The sequence below is a fragment of the Atractosteus spatula genome, chromosome 10, assembly GCF_055471065.1.
Source record: "Atractosteus spatula isolate fAtrSpa1 chromosome 10, fAtrSpa1.hap1, whole genome shotgun sequence".
NCBI classification, from domain to species: domain Eukaryota; kingdom Metazoa; phylum Chordata; class Actinopteri; order Semionotiformes; family Lepisosteidae; genus Atractosteus; species Atractosteus spatula.
Genome location: NC_142715.1, coordinates 856,192 through 877,169, shown reverse-complemented (window position 1 = coordinate 877,169; position 20,978 = coordinate 856,192). Strand labels below are relative to the sequence as shown.

At 45.3% G+C, this 20,978-nt stretch overlaps 1 pseudogene; it reads left to right on the top strand.

The window, feature by feature from the left end:
- Positions 1-20,978, top strand: part of LOC148824417 (uncharacterized) — a 310,106-nt pseudogene that overhangs the window by 125,201 nt on the left and 163,927 nt on the right.

Sequence of the window (20,978 nt, the reverse complement as noted above, 5' to 3'; positions counted from 1 at the left end):
AATAAGTCCAGGTACGCGCTTCAGGTGCTGTTGCAAAGCCTCTCAGCACAGAGGCCAGGAAAATGCACAGCAGCTTCGTAGCAATATCTGGGACAGACTTCCCCCCTCAGGGTAGCGGCCTGTACATTATTTCCCTTCTGAGTCTTTCCTGCTTCCCACCCCATAGAAATTGAAACATCAATCTCCTCGACACCGCCGCAACACGGTGTGGGATTGGGAAGGTAGAAGCCAGAAAATTCAAGATAGGCAAGAGCTCGGCTTTGATGACCAGCACCTTCCATGTCATGGTGAGGTCCCAGTCCTTCCATTGCATCAGTTTTTTGTTTAAGATTGGCAATTTGTTCTGCCAATTTACTGTTCCCATCTCTTCTCCAAAATACACCCCCAGGACCTTAATTCTCTTCTCTTGCAGCCTGAGATCATGTCCTTCTTTTGGCTCCCTCCAGTTCTGATAAAAAATCTCACTCTTTGATTTATTAATTTTTGCGGAGCAAGCCAAAGAGAAACGATCACAGCACTGTAGAGCTCTGCTAATTGAGGCATTGTCAGAGAGGAGCAGAGTGACGTCATCCATGTATAGAGATGTCTTTACCTCTCCTCCCCCATTTCCAGGCACTGGTATCCCATTAATGGCCTGATCCTGGCACAAGGCACAGGCTAAGGGCTCCATAGCCAAAACGAATAACAAGGGGGATAATGGGCAGCCCTGCCTCACCCCTGAACAGACTTCAAAGGTGCGTGATCTATTGCCATTAACCATTACTCTGCTGTTGCTACCTGTGTACAGCAGGTTAATCCACTTTCTCATGATGGGGCCAAGCTTCATGTGCTCAAGTACCGATGTTAAGTACTGCCGGTTTAGGGGGTCAAAGGCCTTTTCTAGGTCTACACCTAAAATGCACAGAGGGAGGGAGCGATCCTCTGAGTACAGACAGACATCCCTCAACAAGGCCAGGTTGTCGCTCATCAGGCGTCCTGCTATCCCACAAGTCTGTTCTTTCCCTACCAGTGAGGCCACTACATTTTGTAGGTGCAGGAAAAGGGCTTTGGACAGGATCTTAGTGTCCACGCCTAACAGGCTGAGGGGTCTCCGGTTCTTTATGTCATTGTTTGCTCCTTTCTTAAACAAGAGAGAGATAGTGCCTTCTCTTAAGGAGTCAGGCAGCAATTCTGTCTTATAGCTTTCCTCGAATAGGAGCAGTAGCGGATCCTGAAGCAGATCCCAAAAGCGGATCCTGAAGCAGATCCCAAAAATAAAATTCTTTAGGGAGCCCGTCAGCACCGGAGTTTTCCCCTTCTGTAAGCTCTCCATAGCCTGTCTCAGCTCTTCTACTGTCAAATCCCTCTCAAGTACTTCCCTATCTTCTTCACTCAAAACGTTTTCTAGCTTTGAGGTAAAAAAATGAATTTCTTCATCCTTTACCTCTGTAGAGCTGTACAGTCTTGAGTAGAAGGCCTCGGTGCAGGAGAGGATAGCACTCGGCTCTGTTCTCTCTCGTCCTCCTCATCAACTACACTTTCCATGACAGACTTGGAGCCTACCACTTTCCTGAAAAAGAAGCGAGTACACTTCTCATTTTCTTCCAAGAACTGTACTCTGCTTCTTAACAGCACTCCTCGACTACTTTCTTCGGCTATGCTCCGGATGTCCTTTTTTAAAAGGGTGATATCCTCGAGCACATCGAAGCCACTGTGCAGCATCGTGTAGAGACGCTGCAGCTGCCTCTGTTTCCTGGCTTGCACTCCTCTCCGTCTGGCAGCAGCCTTCCTTCCCTCAGCCATGAAAAAGGCCTTTGTCCTCACCTTCACCTCCTCCCACCACTCTCCTACTGACCCGTACAGACACTGCAAGGACAGCCACTGTGATAGTTTCTCCTTGTAGTGGGATACTACCCCCTCGTTCTCTAGCAGCTTTGTGTTGAGTTTCCAGAGGCCTGGGCCAAAGACAGTCCCGCCCTGGAGTTCCACTCTACACCCTAAAGCCTGATGATCTGAGATCTGAGAAGAAGACAGGCTGAAGAGTGACCCCAACAACTTTCACTCTCTCTGAGACAAAGCAATAGTCAATTCTGGAGCTGCTATTCCTCCCTGACCATGTATATCCTGCTGTTGTGGGATATATACATCTATATGTGTCTGAGAGTTTAAAGTCTTGAACTAAGTTTTGCAGGGCCAGTGAGCTGGAATCCAATTTTATCGGAGAGCTAGACTGCCTATCTGTGTGCTCCAAGATACAATTAAAATCCCCTCCCACTATCACGTCTGTGCTACATAACAATAGGGGGGAGAGTGCCTTGAGCAGCTCCACCCTTCCTCCCACGTCAGTAGGACAATATACATTGATTAGACGCAGGTTAATGGTCCCCCATTCAACATCCACACACAGCAACCTGCCATCTATGGCCCTCTGAATACTTTTCAATTTGAAGGCCCATCCTTTGAAAAGAATGGACACGCCAGAGGCTCTGTTGTTATTGTCCCCTGACCAAACAGAAGGCCCTTTATCCCACCTATCTTCAAAGCTTTTATACCTCTCTTGATAGGCTAAAGCACACTCCTGCAACATCAACACATCTCTCTCTCTCTGCTGGAGATAATCAAAGACAAACTGGCATTTAACTGTGTCATTGATACCTCTGGTGTTAAGAGAAATTATGTTTAGAGCCATATTACATAAGAAAGTGGAACCAGTCTTAACAAAACACATTTCTCTTCTGTCTCACCTGTTACCTTCTTTTTCTTTTTCTTCCTACCAATTTCCTGCCAGCCATCCTCTGAATGAGCCTTCATCAGGGTGGCAGCAGTATAAGTGTTCACGGAGTCCATTTCAAGGAAGGGGGTAGAGGGAGGGGCGGAGGGGTTCCAGCTGTCCTCATCGCCATGCTCTCCTTCCTCCTCGCTCGGGGAGAAAACAGAGTCATTTTTCCTTTTCCTCAAGTCCAGTTCCTGGAAGCACTGAGGGGAATGGGGTGCAGCCGATGCACCAGTATCCTCTTCCCCCTCACCCACCAGCTGCTGCAGATCCTCCGTGATGGACTGGATGGAGGAGAGGAGGGCATCTGTAGCACTTGCAGAGTCTGAGAAAAGCAGCTCCGCTGAATCCTGGGTATCCTCGCTGGACCCGCTCCACCGGGGGGCCTCACACTGGCCCTCGTTCTGAGGAGCAGGAGTGGGGGAGGGGTCCTCGCTGTTCTCGGGGGTTTTCAAACCCTCGTGCTTGTCTGGTGCAGTCTGCAGTTGTTGGGGCGTAGTGGATTTCTCTTCCACCGGCCCCGGAGCCACAGCAGGACTGATCCTGGCTGGAGGCTGAGAGTCTTTGTCCAACAAGGGTTCTTTGTTTGCTTTGGCTTTTCGGGCCGGTTTGGCTGAAACAAGCACTGCCTCGTCCTTTCTCATTTTGAGTTTATTGGCGTAGGCGTGAGGGCAGTTCTTAAAAACGTCTCCTTCCGAGCCACATAAATTGCACTTTGGCGGCATTGAACAGTCAGAGGCTAAATGTCCCTGTTTGCCACAGGTCTTGCAGCATTTCACAATGCAGGACTATGCCAGGTGAGCCACAGCACCGACACACCTTTGGCTGTCCCACATAAAAAACATAGCCATTGCAGGCGCCCAGCCGGATTGTAGAGGGCAGGTGCCTTAAGCCTCCATTTATGTTGTCTGGTAGCAAGCAAACCTCGAATTTCCTTGCTCCTGTTTTTATACCGTCAACATCTCTAACCTCAGTTCCATGGTGGACGGTGCAGTACTGGTTAAGCCAGGTGCGAATGTCCTCTGTCTTTGCCAGTTCCGAGAACATAACAACATGCACCGTTTTCCTCTCTCTCTGTGTCAGAGGCTGCAAGTTGATCTTCTCAAGGGCAGGAACTTTCCCTCTTTTTTGCCTCAAACACATCCACACATTGTTCAAACAGAGGATAGGTAGCAAATACAACCTCAAATGCTTTCTGACCTGGGCGAGCGAAGATGAAATTCAAGTGCTGAGGTTCAAAGCCAAGTTCCTTCTGCAACACTTTTCTGCTGAACTGCATACGATCCATGAAGAGGTCATCCAAAAGCTCAAAACGCACAGCATTCTTGTGGGATCCAAAGGTTGCCATTTCGTAAACTGCAAAACAAGCACTGCTTCCACAAAACAATGAAACAATCCAACTACTCCACCTACAGGCTGATCAAGGTATCTCCCCTGCCAGGTAAGCATGAGTTGTACAAGCCCCTGCAAGCGGCCTGCACCCACAGCACAAATCGTGCAACCTAGGCCAGCTCTTTCGCCCTGCACGCCACCGCCTCCTGCTGGGCCCACTCTTCTGCACACTCCCACGCCACACTAACACTCAAAAGTGTGGGCAAAATGAGAAAACAAGCGCGCCGTTTCCTTCACATCTGCAGTCACCATTTCGCATTCTTGAACTTGAACTTGAACTTGAACTTTTTTGCCATGTGTAACCGGTACTGGTACAATGGAATTCTTACTTACAGAAAGTCTCTAGATTGTAAAACAAGTGTAAAAAACAAAACAAAGTGCAAACAGTGCATCAAGACAATATACAAACAAACAGTAGACAATGTACAAGTAAACATGTAGACAGTTTGAATGTAAACAATACAGATGTGTAAACAATGACTAGAGATGTGCAATAGATAAGAAATCATAATGAGGTAGATGGTGATGGTGTAGGTGTGGTCCGCGGGGGATGGCTAAATGTGTTCGCCAATCTCACTGCTTGTGGATAGAAGCTATTGAAAAATCTAGTGGTAAGTGTCCGTATGCTCTTATATCTCTTGCCTGAGGGCAGTGGGGTGAAGAGCTCATGCCCGGGGTGGTGACTGTCCTCTGTGATGGCCAGAATTCTACCGTGGCAGCGGTCCTCAGAGCTGTTTAATCTCGGTGAGACCGCAGCCGATGATCTTCTGGGCCATATTGACCATTCTCTGCAGTGCCTTTCTTTCTCGCGAAGAGGTGTTGCCATACCACACGGTGATCCCGTTGGTGAGGATGCTCTCGATGGTGCAGCGGTAGAAGTTCACCAACACATGTATTGGCATCCCCCATCGCTTGAGGCACCTCAAGAAATAAAGGCGCTGCTGAGCCTTCTTCATGATAGAGTCAGTGTTCACAGTCCAGGTTAGATCTTTAGAGATGTGAATTCCCAAAAACCTAAAGCTGGTGACTGTTTCCACTTCCGTTCCATCAATACTGAGTGGGCTGTGAGTGTGTGGCCTGTGTCTCCGAAAGTCCACTATTAGCTCTTTCGTTTTCTTTACGTTCAAGTCCAGGTTATTGCTATGACACCACCTAAGCAGCTGTACGACTTCATCCCTGTAAGTGGACTCGTCATCATCACTGATCAGTCCTATTATAGTGGTGTCATCTGCAAACTTTATGATGCGGTTGTTGCTGTGTCTTGCTGTGCAGTCGTGAGTGAACAGGGAGTACAACCTTGGACTCAGACAGCAGTCTTGTGGGGCTTTACATATATACAGTACATATAAACAATCCTAATCCTACAAATACATAAAGTCCTACCCCAGGACCCAAACGCAGACCTCAGCCATGTGGAGATCTATCGTCAGGATCTTGGAATAGCAATATTGACCCAACTCTGATAATCAGTTTTTGGCTGATACATATGCCAACACCTGGAATGTATTGATACCATATCCCCAGTAATAATCCTCAGGCCTAACAAGCACACTGTTGGTCCACCTTAGGAAGCATCAGACACAGAAACGGTAACAACATCCTTCTTTCTGTTCACTCAGTCTCTGGTGCAGTGGCTTGGTGAAAGTGCGATGCGTGGATCCAGCCCTCTCATCCTGTCACTCAGATGGCACAGTCAGTAGTTAGTGGCACTTGATATGGTCCTTCCCAGCAGGATTGCAACGTCTGGCAGGGTATCTCTTCTTCACCTACACCTACTCGCCAGGTATCCGGTCGTGTCTCCCCTCTACTGGAGGTCCCCAATCGTCCAGCACTTGTTCACGAGCCCTGTGCACCGCTTCAGTTAACAAACCTACAATACTGTAATAGAGAGTTTAGTAAATTCAACAGGTCATTAGCCAAACTTGGCCTCCAGGGAGTTTCTTTGGCTGCCCGTGATGACCTCAAATGGGCTCAGTCTCACAGTTCCATTTGCTCCAGCCCGCAAACTGCACAGGACCGCAGGTAGAGCATCTACCCACGGTGTTCCTTCGGTTGATATTTCCTTAGTTGGTCTTTCAGACTGTGGGTGACGGGGGCAATATAACTTCCACCTCACCCATAGTGAGGCGATTACAGCCTGGCACACCTTCCCAGTATAGTATGCCCCTAGATCAGTATCCAAGGGGCAGGGCAGTCTGCACCACGGGATCATGTTTGTCATACGCCTGGGTATCCGCCAGCAGGAATTACTGGCCTTAAAATGGCATTAGGCTGTGAGGGCATGCAGGGCATCTGGTGTGCTGACGGCACCACACCCCATCATCATACAACCCCACATTCTTTTCACATTTTTTCTAACCACATCTATTAAAGGCCTCAACCTGCATTCTCCCTTTACCCCAATAGAGGATTCACAGGGGTCTCAGACTCCTGCTCTCCCAGTGCCGCTCGCCTGGCATCTGCATCTGCACGGTTGTTACCTTGAGTTACTGGAATTCTTTATTTATTTATTGTGTTATTTACACCTTACTTCAACTACTTCAGTCGGCAGCTGTAAAACTACAAATCAGTTCAGAGACAAATCCAGTATTCTTAACTGGAGTCCCTGCCATTGTGTGAGAATCCTATTTCTCCATAACCATCCAGAATTGTGGCCTACATGCAACAAATACATATATTATATACATATACAGTAACCCTTTAACATCTTTCTTTTTACAATCTTCCATCAGGGCTCTATACCAGGCCTTTGAGGCAGTGAAGGGGCATTTTTCCGATTGTTTGCACCTCGAATTCTGTTGTAACAGCTCAGCCTGTTCCCTGTTCTCCCTCATGCATCAGAGAGGACCCATCAGTAAACAGTATTACATTTTCTTAAATTTTCACGGTCCCCCACCTTTTGGCTACAGCATCTAATGATATAATAGTATCCCCCCGGCTGGTGCCTACCTCCATGCTCCTGCGTCAGCACAGCTGCCCAGAACCCATTTTCCACACTTACATACAAAGGAATGGTTGATCCATCTGAGGAAACCCCAGTCTCAGCACCTGCAAGAGAGCTTGTTTCAAATTATTACAGGCGGCTTTTGCTGCTGGAACCAAGGCAATCCTGTCCTTTTACTGAACTCCCCCCTTGTGCAGATCTGTTAAATGTTGTGCTTACCCCGTAAAAACACAAAAGGACCTTATCATAACTGCTTAATATTAGACACTGTAAAACCTGAAGCAGCTCAGACTTGTGGGTTTCCTCGTCAGGGGAAGCACTCAGAATACCATCAACATACTGGTGATCACAGTCAGTTGAAGCCACGTGATACCCTGTTCTGTATAGTCATTCCTTGTAATGCTGCATAACATCCCAACCCAACAGATCTGGCATGGAACCACCTACATTCGGGTGATAAGTGCACGTAAATGTTAGAATCAATGTTAAAATCTGGTACTCTGCAAGTAAAACTCACTGTCTCAATACTCCTGTGGCCTCCTGCCGTCTCCCCATATATAGTACTCTATAGCCCACTGTTGAACAGTGAAGTGAGACAAGCATGACAGTAGTGCTCCAGTATCCCGTAACAGAGAAACCGACACACCATTAACAGTACGTTTTAGGTTTAACTCCTTTTACACACTGGATTGGGACAGACTTAAGGAGACTACAAGGGATTTACAGGATCTAATCTTTAGGTAAACAAATCTCACAAGATCTGTTTATTCTCCCCAGACAAAGCTCTTAGCTGGGTGATACATTTTTCACTGTTCTTCCCTGTCAGTTGAACCACAGGGCAGGTCCCTGCTTCCTTCATCCTGCATGCTCTTTCTGCAGTATCTGATTTCAAGCCATTCAAATAAATTCAACTTTTGTTTCCACTATTACAACTGATTGTATATAAATACAAAAACTGTTTATCTAACTCCTTTAAGTCCACCTGTACTGTACTTATACGTTTCAGATGCTCTTATATTTTCAAGTCTCTTTAAGTTGCTTTTTGTCAAGTCTCTTAAGTTAGATCTCTAGCCAGTCCGGCTGGCTAAACACACTCGCACCATCATTTAGTATACCAAAACTCAGTTACGCACTGCGTTTTTTTACACACACAAACACATACGTACATGCTGGCACACAAATTCATAAAACACTCATACACATCAAGAATATATTTTTTCTCTTCGTACTACAATGTGCTGTATTTTGTTTCACTTCTACATGTATCCTTTTTTTAACAGCGTTAAACACGACATCACTTATTCCACTATCCATCTGTTTATTTTTTCCACCACTGCTCAGACCAAACACCGTCTGACAGTCTGTACCCCTTTTTCAGCCTTCGATCCTCCTGCACAGCCTCTTTTGGCTTTTGTTCAATCTCTTCTTTTTAGCGAGTAAAGTATCTTTTCTTTTATTTATTTCTTCTGGGTTTTTTTTCCCCGTAAACACGCTTTTTTGTAATCACATTCCGATTTCTCTTTCTCTTTTCTCTCATGTATCTGCCTCCACTGGTGCCGGCTGCGCACCAGGGCGGCAGATACATCCTTGTGCTTTTGCCAATACTCATATGCTTTCTTACAGGCATCTTTGCCCCAAACTCCCTTTGACAAACTCAACTTCATTCTCAAACAACCAGTTAGCACACATGTTCGGTTTCTTGAAGAGTTACATTGTTTTGTGTGAGGTAACAGCTCATAGGGGAATGCTTTCACTTGAAAATCCTGTGCATTCCTGCACTTATTCAACTACGGGCATTTGTTACCTCCAGATCTAAATGCCTCTCAGAGCCTTTAGAGAGGACTTACACAGCACTGTTCACAGGCAAGAAACGAGACCTCGAGAACTCCCTTTCTGGATCAGTAATTCACCATCCCCAGAACGCTAGCATTGCTGCTTTTGCCCCGGGGTGGACTTACGCACTGGGTTCCAGTTAGAGCTATTCTCGGATCTCAATGTCCTTTAAATCCTGATACTTAGTGCTTTGCTCTTTTAATATGAGGTGCGTTTATGTTAGTGTTTAACATAGTGATTAATAAACATGAATGAATTAAACTTCATTGTGTATATTTGTGGTGTGTCTTTAAAGCAATTTCAGGGAAATATTACAATAAAATTCAAGCAACTGATGCAAGTTCATTTCTGATTGAGGATATTATTTCCACTATATTCAGGAACGTTCAATATCATCTGATGTTCTGCTTAGTCCCCTATTTCACCAACGACTACAGGGCAGCAGCTGTTACTTTGGATTCCTTACAAATGAGAGACCTCTCGCACCATCATAATCTCATCATCAGAAAGTCGTGAGTTTTGGGGCAGGGCTGCTTCCTCTCTTGCTCTTTTCAGACACTTGTGGCAAATGTTCGCTCATAACCACGTCTGGAATGCGTGACCTTTACACTGGAGAGAAGCAAAGTCAAATCCCTTTCCTAAAGAACATTCACATTCAGAAATAAGTCAAGAAATTTGCCATTACTTTCGCTTGCGCTGCTGTCAGCCTGCCCATGTTGCCAAAGAGAGATTCATTCGGAGTCAACATGACAGAACAGCGATCGTTTCAAAACAATGTTCCACACTCCGTAAGCAAGAAATTTAGTGTTTGCAGTCACCCGATATGCCGATAGTCAAAGGAGCGCAAAACACGAAGCGTCAAAAGACAAGATGGGTTGATGGAAATAGCGTTGAATTGATGAGCACAAAAGTTCAGCTCGTACAATAAGAATCGGAGCTGTGAGTTATTAGAATTCTGTTTGTCATCCACAATAAGGGCAATGTTTAAACACAAGGATCCCCAGGTGAGAGCCTAGTAACATAAACCCTTGGAGCAAAAGCAGATGATTAACTTCATAGTTTGTGTGGTTGAGCCAAAGTTGAGCATGAGGATATGTGAGTCACCATTCTTAGAAATGGATCCAACTTCAGACAGGCGTCAAATGTAAGACTATACAGTGCAGGGGCAGCGGCACTTTAATGATCAGAAGGATAACAAGATTTTTAAGGCATTGAAATTGATTTTCTGGTGATGCACACAACAGCTGCAACATTTTAAAGGGAGCAAAATGTTTTCATTTTTGTAACAAAACAACTTAACAAAAGACAAACAAATATTTGGTTTACTGAAGTATCCACCTGTCATTCTTGTCATTCAGTTGATACTCTGTGCTTTGCACCTTTTGCAGCAATGACAACTTTTAGTCTTCCTGTGTCAGTCTTGCACATCTAGAGTTCAGAATGCTCGGCCAGTCTTACTTGCAGTTTTGCTCAAGCTCTGTCAGGTTGGATGGGTGAACTGGAATCAAGTACCTCTACAGATTGTCAATGGAATTCAAGTCTTGGCTATGGCTGGACCACTAAAGGACTCACTTGTTCAGAAGCCACTCCAGTACTGTCTTGGCTATTTGCTTGGGGTCGTTGTCCCGTTGGATTGTGAATCTTCAGAAACCCCAGTCTGAAGGATGAAGCAGTTTCTGCTCAAAGAGTTGCCTACGTTTTGCTCCATTCATTCCAAGCTGATAGTCCAACATTTGCCTTCTCTTGGCCATGATTACACTGCCCTTTCTTTCATCTTTGTACTTCTACAAAGATTTCAGGACTCTTAATCCACCATAATATCAGAAGCCAAAATTAACCTTCTAACATGTACAAATCATTTGCAATGAAAGGAGGTGGAAGGGTTTAAGAATGTTTGTAAGACCTGGTTGATTACCACACATAGACATACTTTGTTGTCAGTTTTTTTTCTCTTTGAAAGGCTATAGGAGGGGTGTGATGGACTGTACCACTATCATAGAAGATGTTTTTCTTCTAAGGACACTTCTGTAGAAGCAAGGCTTATTTAAAATACAGGAATTAAGTTTGCTGCTCCCTTGCCAGTCCCTCTCTCCCTCATCTCAGTGCAGCTGGATACAGAGAGGCCATTCCATCTGGTTCACATTTAAGGTGTTTTTCTAGCTGATAGAGTTTCCTGATAAGGAACAGCTCCCAAGGCTGAGATTCACCAGCCACCCTAATAAATGTTCGTCTCTGGCGCCTTACTGTCTGGGAGATTCCATGGGAGAGTCTCATCCCAAGGTTTACAACCCTAAGGTCAGAGTGCATTGTTACTCATCCTCCACCTCAATCAGCCAATCAGGAACTGGTAGGACAGGGTAACCCCACGTGGGTCTCGAATACCCTCAGAATTTTAAGCCAATGAACTACTGTAGTTCCTCCAAATAAAACAGGCAGCACAACACCCAGAAGAGTCCCCTCCAGGATGCTCTCAGACTCAGCTCAGACAATCACGTGACGGCCATTGTGTCCAAGTGCCAGGACTTGACTTTGTTCTAAGATGTTGAGTTGCCCTTAGAAATGAAGCAGAGCACTTCAACGGTACTGGTGTGTGTGTATGTGTGTGTGTGCGCGTGCGCGCCCTGGTGATTCTGGGCGACAGATCGAACCTGGGCTAAAAGAGAGGGGGCTTAGCCGTCTTACATTTGCTAGTTCAAAGTTGTACAACCCATTTGTATCTGCTAGGCGGCACAGTCGTCGTGCACAAAGAACGCTTTGAAAAGCGTCAAAATCCAGTCATTCCGAGTCGGTCGTTTGTGTTTTCGAAATGCTGATTTTGCTGCGAAATGCTGAAATGATCTCACGGCTCCTCGGTTGTCATTTCTGCTCCGTAAAGGAATCACAGCACGCGTCGGCTTCCAGCACGGTGGGTTGGGACACGATGCCGGGGGTCAACAAGAGTAATGTCTTCCTTGTTAGTATAGTGGTGAGTATCTCTGTCTATCACCCGGGAGACTGGGGTTCGATTCCCCGATGGGGAGTTGCTCTTCTTCTACCTCTTTAGAGAAAGGACTGCCTTTCACTTCTCTGTGTCTTCTTTCACAGCGCCGTGCACCTTTTCATTGCTCTCACTTTCAGAGCCTCTGCACGGCACACGACTCGACATAAGGATGCGCATTGAAGTGAAACCAGGAAGCGCTCACAAGTGACTCTGGACCTCAACACCTGTTGATGGGTCACCTTTGTCAGACACAGCAGTGGAGCCCAAGCCCACCTTTACACATACTCACACACACTGACAGATATATGCCCACACACTCACACACATTATCACACACTGAAAGACACACATCCAAATACTTACACACAGACACTACACACACTCACAGACACACACATAGACACTACGAATACTTATAGACACTCATCCACAAACTCACAAACACACACTCACACACTGACAGACACCACACACACCACACACAGACACATACACTCATAACTACAAATACACTATAAATAACACTAATACAAATACCACTAATATTGCAACAGTAACACTATCACTAAGACTTACACTATCATCCTCTCTAACACTGACACAAAATACTACTACACTAATAATACTAATAATAACAGTAATGCTATCACTAAAACTAACATGACTACTAGTGTAAATAATCTAACCTTATCTCTGTAATTATCACTAAGATTAACAGGAATACTAGCATTAAAACAATCAATAGCACTATCATCATTAATACTCACATGAAAACTATCATTAATATTAAAACTACCGATTTTACTCACACTAATATTAACATGAAGACACTAATATTAGTATTAGTTGCTGTCCGTGACGTCACACCGCTCTTTGTGACGAAGGCGAGACACCTAGCCGTGGACAGTGACGTGGCGCCTGTTGCTGTGGTTACCATACTGACGATTTGTAAACAGTGGAAAAATGTATTTAAACTGTTACCTACACAAATTTATCAACTTGGAACATAATTTTTAAGCTCTAGCATACAATTCCTAAGCAATCATTTGAATAATAATTCTTTAATTTCAGATTGAACATTATTAACACTAAAGGCACTATGGTAATTGATCGGTACAGGATGTATTGACTGTTTTCTAGATATTAAAATCAGGGTCAAAACGGGAAAAGAATTAGTACTCACCAATCCGTGAAGTTAATCAATTATTCTATGGTTCTTCAGTTGTATTAATTAGTTGTCGATAGATAAGTGATTGTTACGTCCCAGTGTGTGTTCTGTGTGTGTTTTTTCTATGTCCACACTGCTGACCCTTGATTGTTCTCCCTTCCCCATTGGCCCACCATTACACCACACTTTCAGTTGATGTCATCATCAATTAGCCCTCAGCCAATCAGAACACATCTTATTCAGCATATAACCTGGAGGTTTTCAGCAAGAAGAGGCCTTTTGTTTGACTTCGGTCCCGTTTGGTTTTGGATATCGCTTCGCTTCGCTTCGCTTCGCTTCTGGTTATTGCTTCGGCTTTGTTTGTTGGTTTGTTTTGCTTTGTGTGTGTGTATTTTCGTATAGCTTCGGCTTTGTTGTTTTGTTGGTTTTTTGTTAGTTTCTTTGTACTTTCGTTTGTTTGTGTGTTCATCCTTGTTTTGTCATTACCTTGCCCCAGTGTTACATGTTCAACTTTTGTGTTCTTTTGTACCCCGCTCCTGTTGATTACTCTTGTTTTCCCTTATTTGTATTCCTGGCTCACTTGTGTTTCTGTGTGAACTTTTGTATATAAGGTTAGTTTAGGTTGCTGGGTACACTTTACACACTTAGTTGATTTTGTATTAGTACACTAGTTTAGTACGGGTGAGTGCCATTTGTCTTGTATGGTTTTGGGTAGTCAGTGCAGATTAGCTAGGGTGTTGAAGACGCCGAAGACCGTGTGTTTCGGGTTCTCTTTTGTAGTCAGATTAGCTTTCCCTCACTGTCCTAGCCAGCTCCATTTTGTTTATTTTCTTTTCTTTGGCACCACTCTAGTTCCTTACCCTTGTTATCACACTTCCTAGTCCCTCACTAAAACCCCCCTGCTTCCAAAAGAATTATCCTAAATGTAACACCCCTTTACCCTGTAGCGGCGAGGCTTATTAATAAGAAAGAATTAAGTGTTCTGAGCCTTCCCAAATGAGGCCCCATTTCTCTGTTCATCTCTGTGGTGCAGCCACAGAGAGACTATTCATGCAGGGTGATTTAAGGTCCTAGGACAGCTCCCAAAGGGGGATGCACTTAGCTAAGTCTGGCTATTATGATCAATGGTCATCCATTGGCGCCTATCTGTCTAGGGAGTGCCAGATGGACATCTGGACTGCATTCCTAAGTGTCAGGAGTAAGTGACTCATATCTCACCGTGATCAACCAATCAGGGACTGGTAGGGCCGAGTAACCCACGTGGGACTCTGATGCCCATGGAACTTTCAGCCAATCAGCGAGCTGAAGTTTCTCCAGGTAAAAACAGGCAGCACAGAGAGCCTGAAAGATTCGGGAGATTCAATAAGATTCAGTAAGATTCTGGAGAGGATTCTGTGGACTTTTCTAAAGGGAATTCAAAGGAGAATTCCAGGGCAGGACGGCCCAGGAGCAGAAGGCTCCCAAGGGCAGGACATTCTCGCAGCGCGCCTCCTGACCATCCTGAGACTCAGCCCGGACAACCACGGAACGGCCAGTGTGTCCGAGTGCCAGAACTTTCCTTTGTTCTAAGAGTCTAGAGTGGAGGTTGCCAGAGAGTAACCAGCAGCAGGCCTCGTGAACAGGTCGGAACTGTGGACAGCTGAATCACTATTCAGAACTAGCTCTTCATCAGGAACAAACCGGTCCTCTTCCTGACTTGCTGGGACCCACAGTCATCTTTTCTCCTGTGCACAAACTTTGCTAGTTAAAGCCAACAGTGAACATCAGCAGCGCACCGTCGCAAGCTGCACAGCACAACCTGGCACCGAGCCAGAGAGCGCGGATTGGACAGCAACAGCCTGCAACTGTTTCTTTGTGCCCGCAGGAGATCTGAATCCCCAGAGATTGGATGAGTATTCAACTTCAATGCATTACAGCTCGAGAATTCAATTGTTATCCCAACCAGTTGATATCAATTTAATTCCTAAGAGTTATGTACTTGTTTCAAGTATCTAATGTAGAAGTTATAACCAAGTTCATTTATGAAACGGTCTAAATGAATGATATACTGAACGTATGTCCTCTTGATATGTGTAACACTTTGTAACTGATTGAATATATATCTTTGTATTCTGATAACCCTCACGATAAGATCTGTTAGGTTTACAACCCCTAGACACTTGGGGTCGTAACAGTGATCAATAACTCTCCTCCGTGCGCTCCGCTCGCCTCCCGCGGTCTCGCTCTCTGATCCTGGTGCTCTAGCTGGTGTCTGTGACGTCACAGCGCTCCTTCTTTTCTTCCAGATACAACATCTCCAATAATAAAGGCGATTCGTAACAGCTGGAAATGGAGAGCGACAAACCAAGGAATAAAATTCATTAAACCAAAAAAAATAGTTTACTTCACAGACTAAAATAATTGTATAGCATACTCCCGTAGAGCAGAAGAGAAAGGGCACAAGTCCCTCTAATAAGCTCTTTTAAGCGTTTTAAATGAATCTCCACAGAATAGAAGCCAGGAGGATCAGACACCTGATCCTGAAGGTTGAAGAGTATCTCCTGGTTTTATTTCCACCCGAGCTCTCAGCTCCTCAGCCGGTTTGATGATTTAATTAACTGTATAACTGTTATCAGACTCTGTTTAACTGTATATTTATAAGAGTGTCTGCGAGAGATGTGTGGGAGACGCTGAATCCCAGGGCTGGTGTGGAATCACACACAGACAGGTCTTCTGTGTGATCTGAGTCTCACTGCTCAGAGGTACAGACTGGTCAACTAGTCACAATTGTAGACATGACCTTCAGTCTGCTTCTGCTGAGAATCATAACACACTGGTAAGAGTGGCAATACAACCAACTAATTCAACTGAAGAACCGTAGAATAATCGATTAACTTCACTGATTGGTGAGAACGAATTATTTTCCCATTTTGACCCTGTTTTTAATATCTAGAATACAATTCAACTGAAGAACTCAGATTGTCAGGATAAAGAGAAGGATGGAGATGAGCTTCTGTCTATTCAGGAGGTAGGAGTTTTGGTAAAGTACTGAGGGATCCAATGCTCTGTGTGTGAGTCTGAGCTGTGAATCTGACTGAGAGGAGGTACATTTTTTATTCTGCCTGTGAGAAGTCTTGTCCTTTGCCAATCAATGTTACATCCCATTCAGATACTCTGCACAGACTGTCAGAGTGAGAGAAAAGGAGAGAGAGATGGACAGATAAGAGCACACACAGCGAGAGAGACAGGAAGTGGGAGAGAGAGGAGAAGGAGCAGGAAGACAGTGCAGGTGTTCAACCACACTGTGACCACAGGAGACAGGAGGCTTTTCTCAGCTGCTGAGGAGCTCAGTGCTCATGGCCACTCAGGCTCAGAGGCTCTGGCAGCAGTCAGGTCTGGGAGCTTCTCCTCATACTGACTCTGGAGCTCTAAGAGTCAGCCTCCATTCTGACAGGAATAGCCCCTCCTGTTCAGCCCTGAGAGACACACTGAGAGAGCTGTTAGAGCCCTGAGACAGCTGTGTGGGTAGAAGACCTGTCACCCTGTAGAGCTCTGAACACTGGGCTCCCCTGTGTGCCTCACTGTACAGGAAGATAGCTCTGACTGGACTCCCCGTGTATCTCTGTACAGCACTAGAGCTCTGAGCACTGGGCTCCACTGTGTGTCTCACTGTACAGCAATAGAGCTCTGACTGGACTCCCTGTGTGTCTCTGTACAGCGCTAGAGATCTGAACACTGGGCTCCCCCATGTGTCTTCCTGTACACCTCATCACACTGCACTGCACAAATCACAAACTCACTGCACAGTCTGACCTGCAGTTCCAGTAAAGCTCTGTCGAAACAGGCCCATTTTCTAAAGACAGGGGAGTGAAGAGATAGTGCAGTTTTACTGAAGATAATATGTCTCTCTGTAAAAATATGCTTTCATGTCATTATATGACATTTTTTTCATGCTAGCCCAGCAGGAATTGTGGCCTTAAATCACAGCTGTTCAGCTGTAAAAACAAGAACTGATTGTTTCTAGTTAATCATTTTGTTGTTTTTTAATACTTTGAAACAGACTCCTGCTCTTCTGCTCCTGTAGTTATTATGGTGAAGCTAGAACAAATACTACTGCTGCTATTACTACCACTAATACTGCTACTACAACTATGACAGCTACTACTACTGCTGCCACTGATACAACAGCAACTAGTAATATTTTACTGCTACTACTAAAGCTACTAGTACTACTGTTCCTACTGCTGCAGGTACTAGTGTTACTGCTACTACTGCTGCCACTGCTACTACTTCTTCTACTATTAATAAGGAGGATGAGAGCTGTGTTCTCACTGTTCAGCCTTGGTCTATTAACAAGTACTGATGTTTTCCTTTTGTTGTTTTTCTGACTTTGACTCCTGCTCTTCTGCTCCTGCTGCTGCAATTATTAAAGTGAAGCTCCAACACAGCTCTACTATATTGTTGAACTAAAGATTTTAAATACAGCATAACTACTACTACTATTGTTACTATTGCTCATGGTTCTAGTGTTACTACTGCTACTACAGCTACTACTACTGCTGCCACTGATACAACTGCAACTAATAAAATTTTACAGCTACTCCTACTGCTACTACTAATGTTTCTAAAGCTACTAGTAGTACTGTTACTGCTACTAATACTGCTGCCACTGACACAACTGCTACTACCACTACTACCATTACTACTACGACCATGACTTCAGATTCTAATACTAATTCTGATACTAATACTCCTGCTACTATTACTGCTGTCATTACTACTAATAGTGATAAAAACAGAGCACTCACAGCTCTGTAGACATTGGTCTGGACTCTAGAAAGTGATTCCATTTGCAAGCAGCTCTGGACCTCAACACCTGTTGATGGGTCACTTCTATCAGACACAACATTGGATCCAAAGCCCACCTACAAACACATTCACACACACTGAGAGATACAGTATACACCTACACACTCACACACATTCACACACACAGACACTACACATACTGTCTAACACCATACACATTTATACACACAATCAGACACATACATGCACAAATACAAACTAGCACACATTCACAGACACACACATACTGTAGACACTACACTCAGAGATACACACCCAGACACTGATATGCACACATTTACAGAATCACACATAGACAGTACACATACTCACAGACACAAACTCACACACTGACGGACACCACATACACTCTTACCTACAGTTACACTATAACAAACACTAACAAAAATACCACTAATATTACAACAGTAACACTATCACTATGACTAACACTATCATTATTACTAACAATAACACAAAATTACTACTACACTACTAATACTTATAATAACAGTAATAATATCACTAAAACTAACATGACAACTAGTGTAAATAGTCTAACAGTAAATCTATAATATGCACTAATATTAACATGAGTACTAGCATTAATATTAAAACTACCAGTTGTACTCTCACTAATATTAACAGGAATACACTAGTATTAGTATTAGTAGCTGTCCGTGACGTCACACCGCTCTTTGTGATGAAGGCGAGACACCTAGCCAGGCACAGTGACGTGGCGCGTGTCGCCGTGGTTACCATACTTATGATTTGTGAACAAATGGAAAATGCATTTAAACTGTTACTTAAACAAATTTATCAACTTGGAATATAATTCTCTAGCTCTAGGATTAAATTCCTAAACAATAATTTGAATAACCATTCTTTAATTTCGGATTGAACATTATTAACAGTAAACGCACTATGGTACTGTAATTGATCGATACAGGCGGTATTGACCGTTTTCTAGATATTTAAAACAGGGTCAAGAACGGGAAAAAAATCAGTACTCACCAGTCGGTCATAGTGAATTTAGGAGCTAACTGGTTCGGAGTGACAGGTTAAATAATAAAGAGTTTGTTCGAGTGTCACATCTTCGTCCTGGGTTCTTAATTTTTACACTATACGTGTACGAGAAACAAGACAGTGTGTGCAACTGCACAAAGAACGCTTTGAAAAGCGTCAAAACCAAGTCATTCCGAGTTGGTCGTTTGTGTTGTCTAAATGCTGAATTGCTGCGAAATGCTGAAATGATCTCACGGCTCCTCGGTTGTCATGGACTGCCTTTCACTTCTCTGTCTTCTTTCACAGCGCCGTGCTCCTTTTCATTGCTCTCGCTTTCAGAGCCTCTGCACGGCACACGACTCGACATAAGGACGCGCATTGAAGTGAAAGCAGGAAGCACGGCGACATGCACTGTGCAGATCCCGCCACACTAAGAGGTGAGTGGGTCTGTTTGATCACAGCGAATCCCCAAAACAGTGTGCGTGGCGACAAAAGAAGCCGATCTGTTTCGAACCGGGAACCTTTTCCACCCCGCCGTGTGTCTCGGTAACTCGCCGTGATCGTATAGTGGTCAGTACTTTGAGTTGTGGCCACAACAGCCCCGGTCCGACTCCGGGTTCCGGCAGAATAGGGGCATCTGCTTTTACTACATGCACGAATGAAGGCAAAAAAAAGCCAATCGATGTGAACAAACGGCGCTTTACAGAGGAGTACTGCCTGACTGGATCGTTGATGAACAACAGAGGCCACTCCGACCTCTTCTCGGTTTTCTTCAATGACTTACTAAGGATCTTCTTCACATTTGCCCATGCAGGGGAAGCCAGTTACACCAAAGCAAACGCAGGAAAGTGCATTTCAAGCAGAGACCAGGAGGGACTTGTCTACATCGAGAGTGGTCGGAGAATGGAACAATGCGCCCAGCCCTGTTGCTGGAGCATTTTCTTGATGAGATCTTGGGCTCACTAAGAGGCCCCCGCTGGATGCTAATCTTTCTGTTCTTGCAGGTCCTGTGCTGCTTTTGTGCCGACAGAGCTCGTCCTGGTCTGTCGGCATAGCCCAATTGCAAATGATCGGCTCCGCGTACAGAAGGAACGTGCGTTTGGTACAAGAGTGCATGAAGGCACCGGAAATACATTGGGAACAAATGACCGGTCGCTCAAGACCTCTGTGAAGTACAGGAGCATGCAAAAGGAGGCTGTTTCCACCCAGTCTCGAACCGGGGACTTTTCACATGTTAGACAAACATGATAACCACTACACTACAGAAACCTGCAAGGGCTGCTGCTGGTGTCTCGCTTGCGTTTCGGGCTGAGAAAGGGAAGCGTCACTTTAGGCAGGGGGCGCTGGAGAGAGGAACAAAGGGCGCGATGAAACAAAATGCCAAAACCCGGGATCGAACCAGGGACCTTTAGATCTTCAGTTTAACACTCTCCAAACAGAGCTATTTCCGCTATGCACACAGCCTACCACCACCTGCTCCAGCCTTCCTGTGTTGCGGCATGAGCGCACCAAGAGGAGCGGGAGAGTGTTGCAGGAATGTCACTCAGAAGGAAAGCCACCCAGCTGCGCCCTCTGAGCTCTGTCCAGCGCATCTTCCTCGCATGGACTCCTGCCTGCGACGGGCAGGAAACAATTAGCAAGAACAGAACAGCACCCCATGGGTGTCTCATTACCACACCTTAGGTTGTGACACGTGCAGGTGTGAGGGGTTGCCGGGCTACTTTGGAGCAGAGCTTGGGCGGAGGGGGGGCGGGAAAGCAGACAAAGAGGTGACACCTCAAGGTCTGCACGATCACAGCTCTCCGCCGCCCCAGGCTTCCGCTTGATAAGCTACTGGACACACCCGCCCCTCCTCACACAGTCCGTGGAAAAGCCCCCGAGTGGGAGGGCTCTCTCTTCCTCCCAGGAGCTCTTGGACACGACGCACAGACAGAGCGCGGGGAGCCGCCGCCTGCAAACACGGCTCCAGGCAGGACTCCACTCCGCAGGAGCCGCAGAGCAGAGGAGATGGGGGCAGCTTAGCTCCTGTGCAGAGACCTGAGCTGTTGTTGCTGCGGACGCTGTCTTTCCTGTTCTC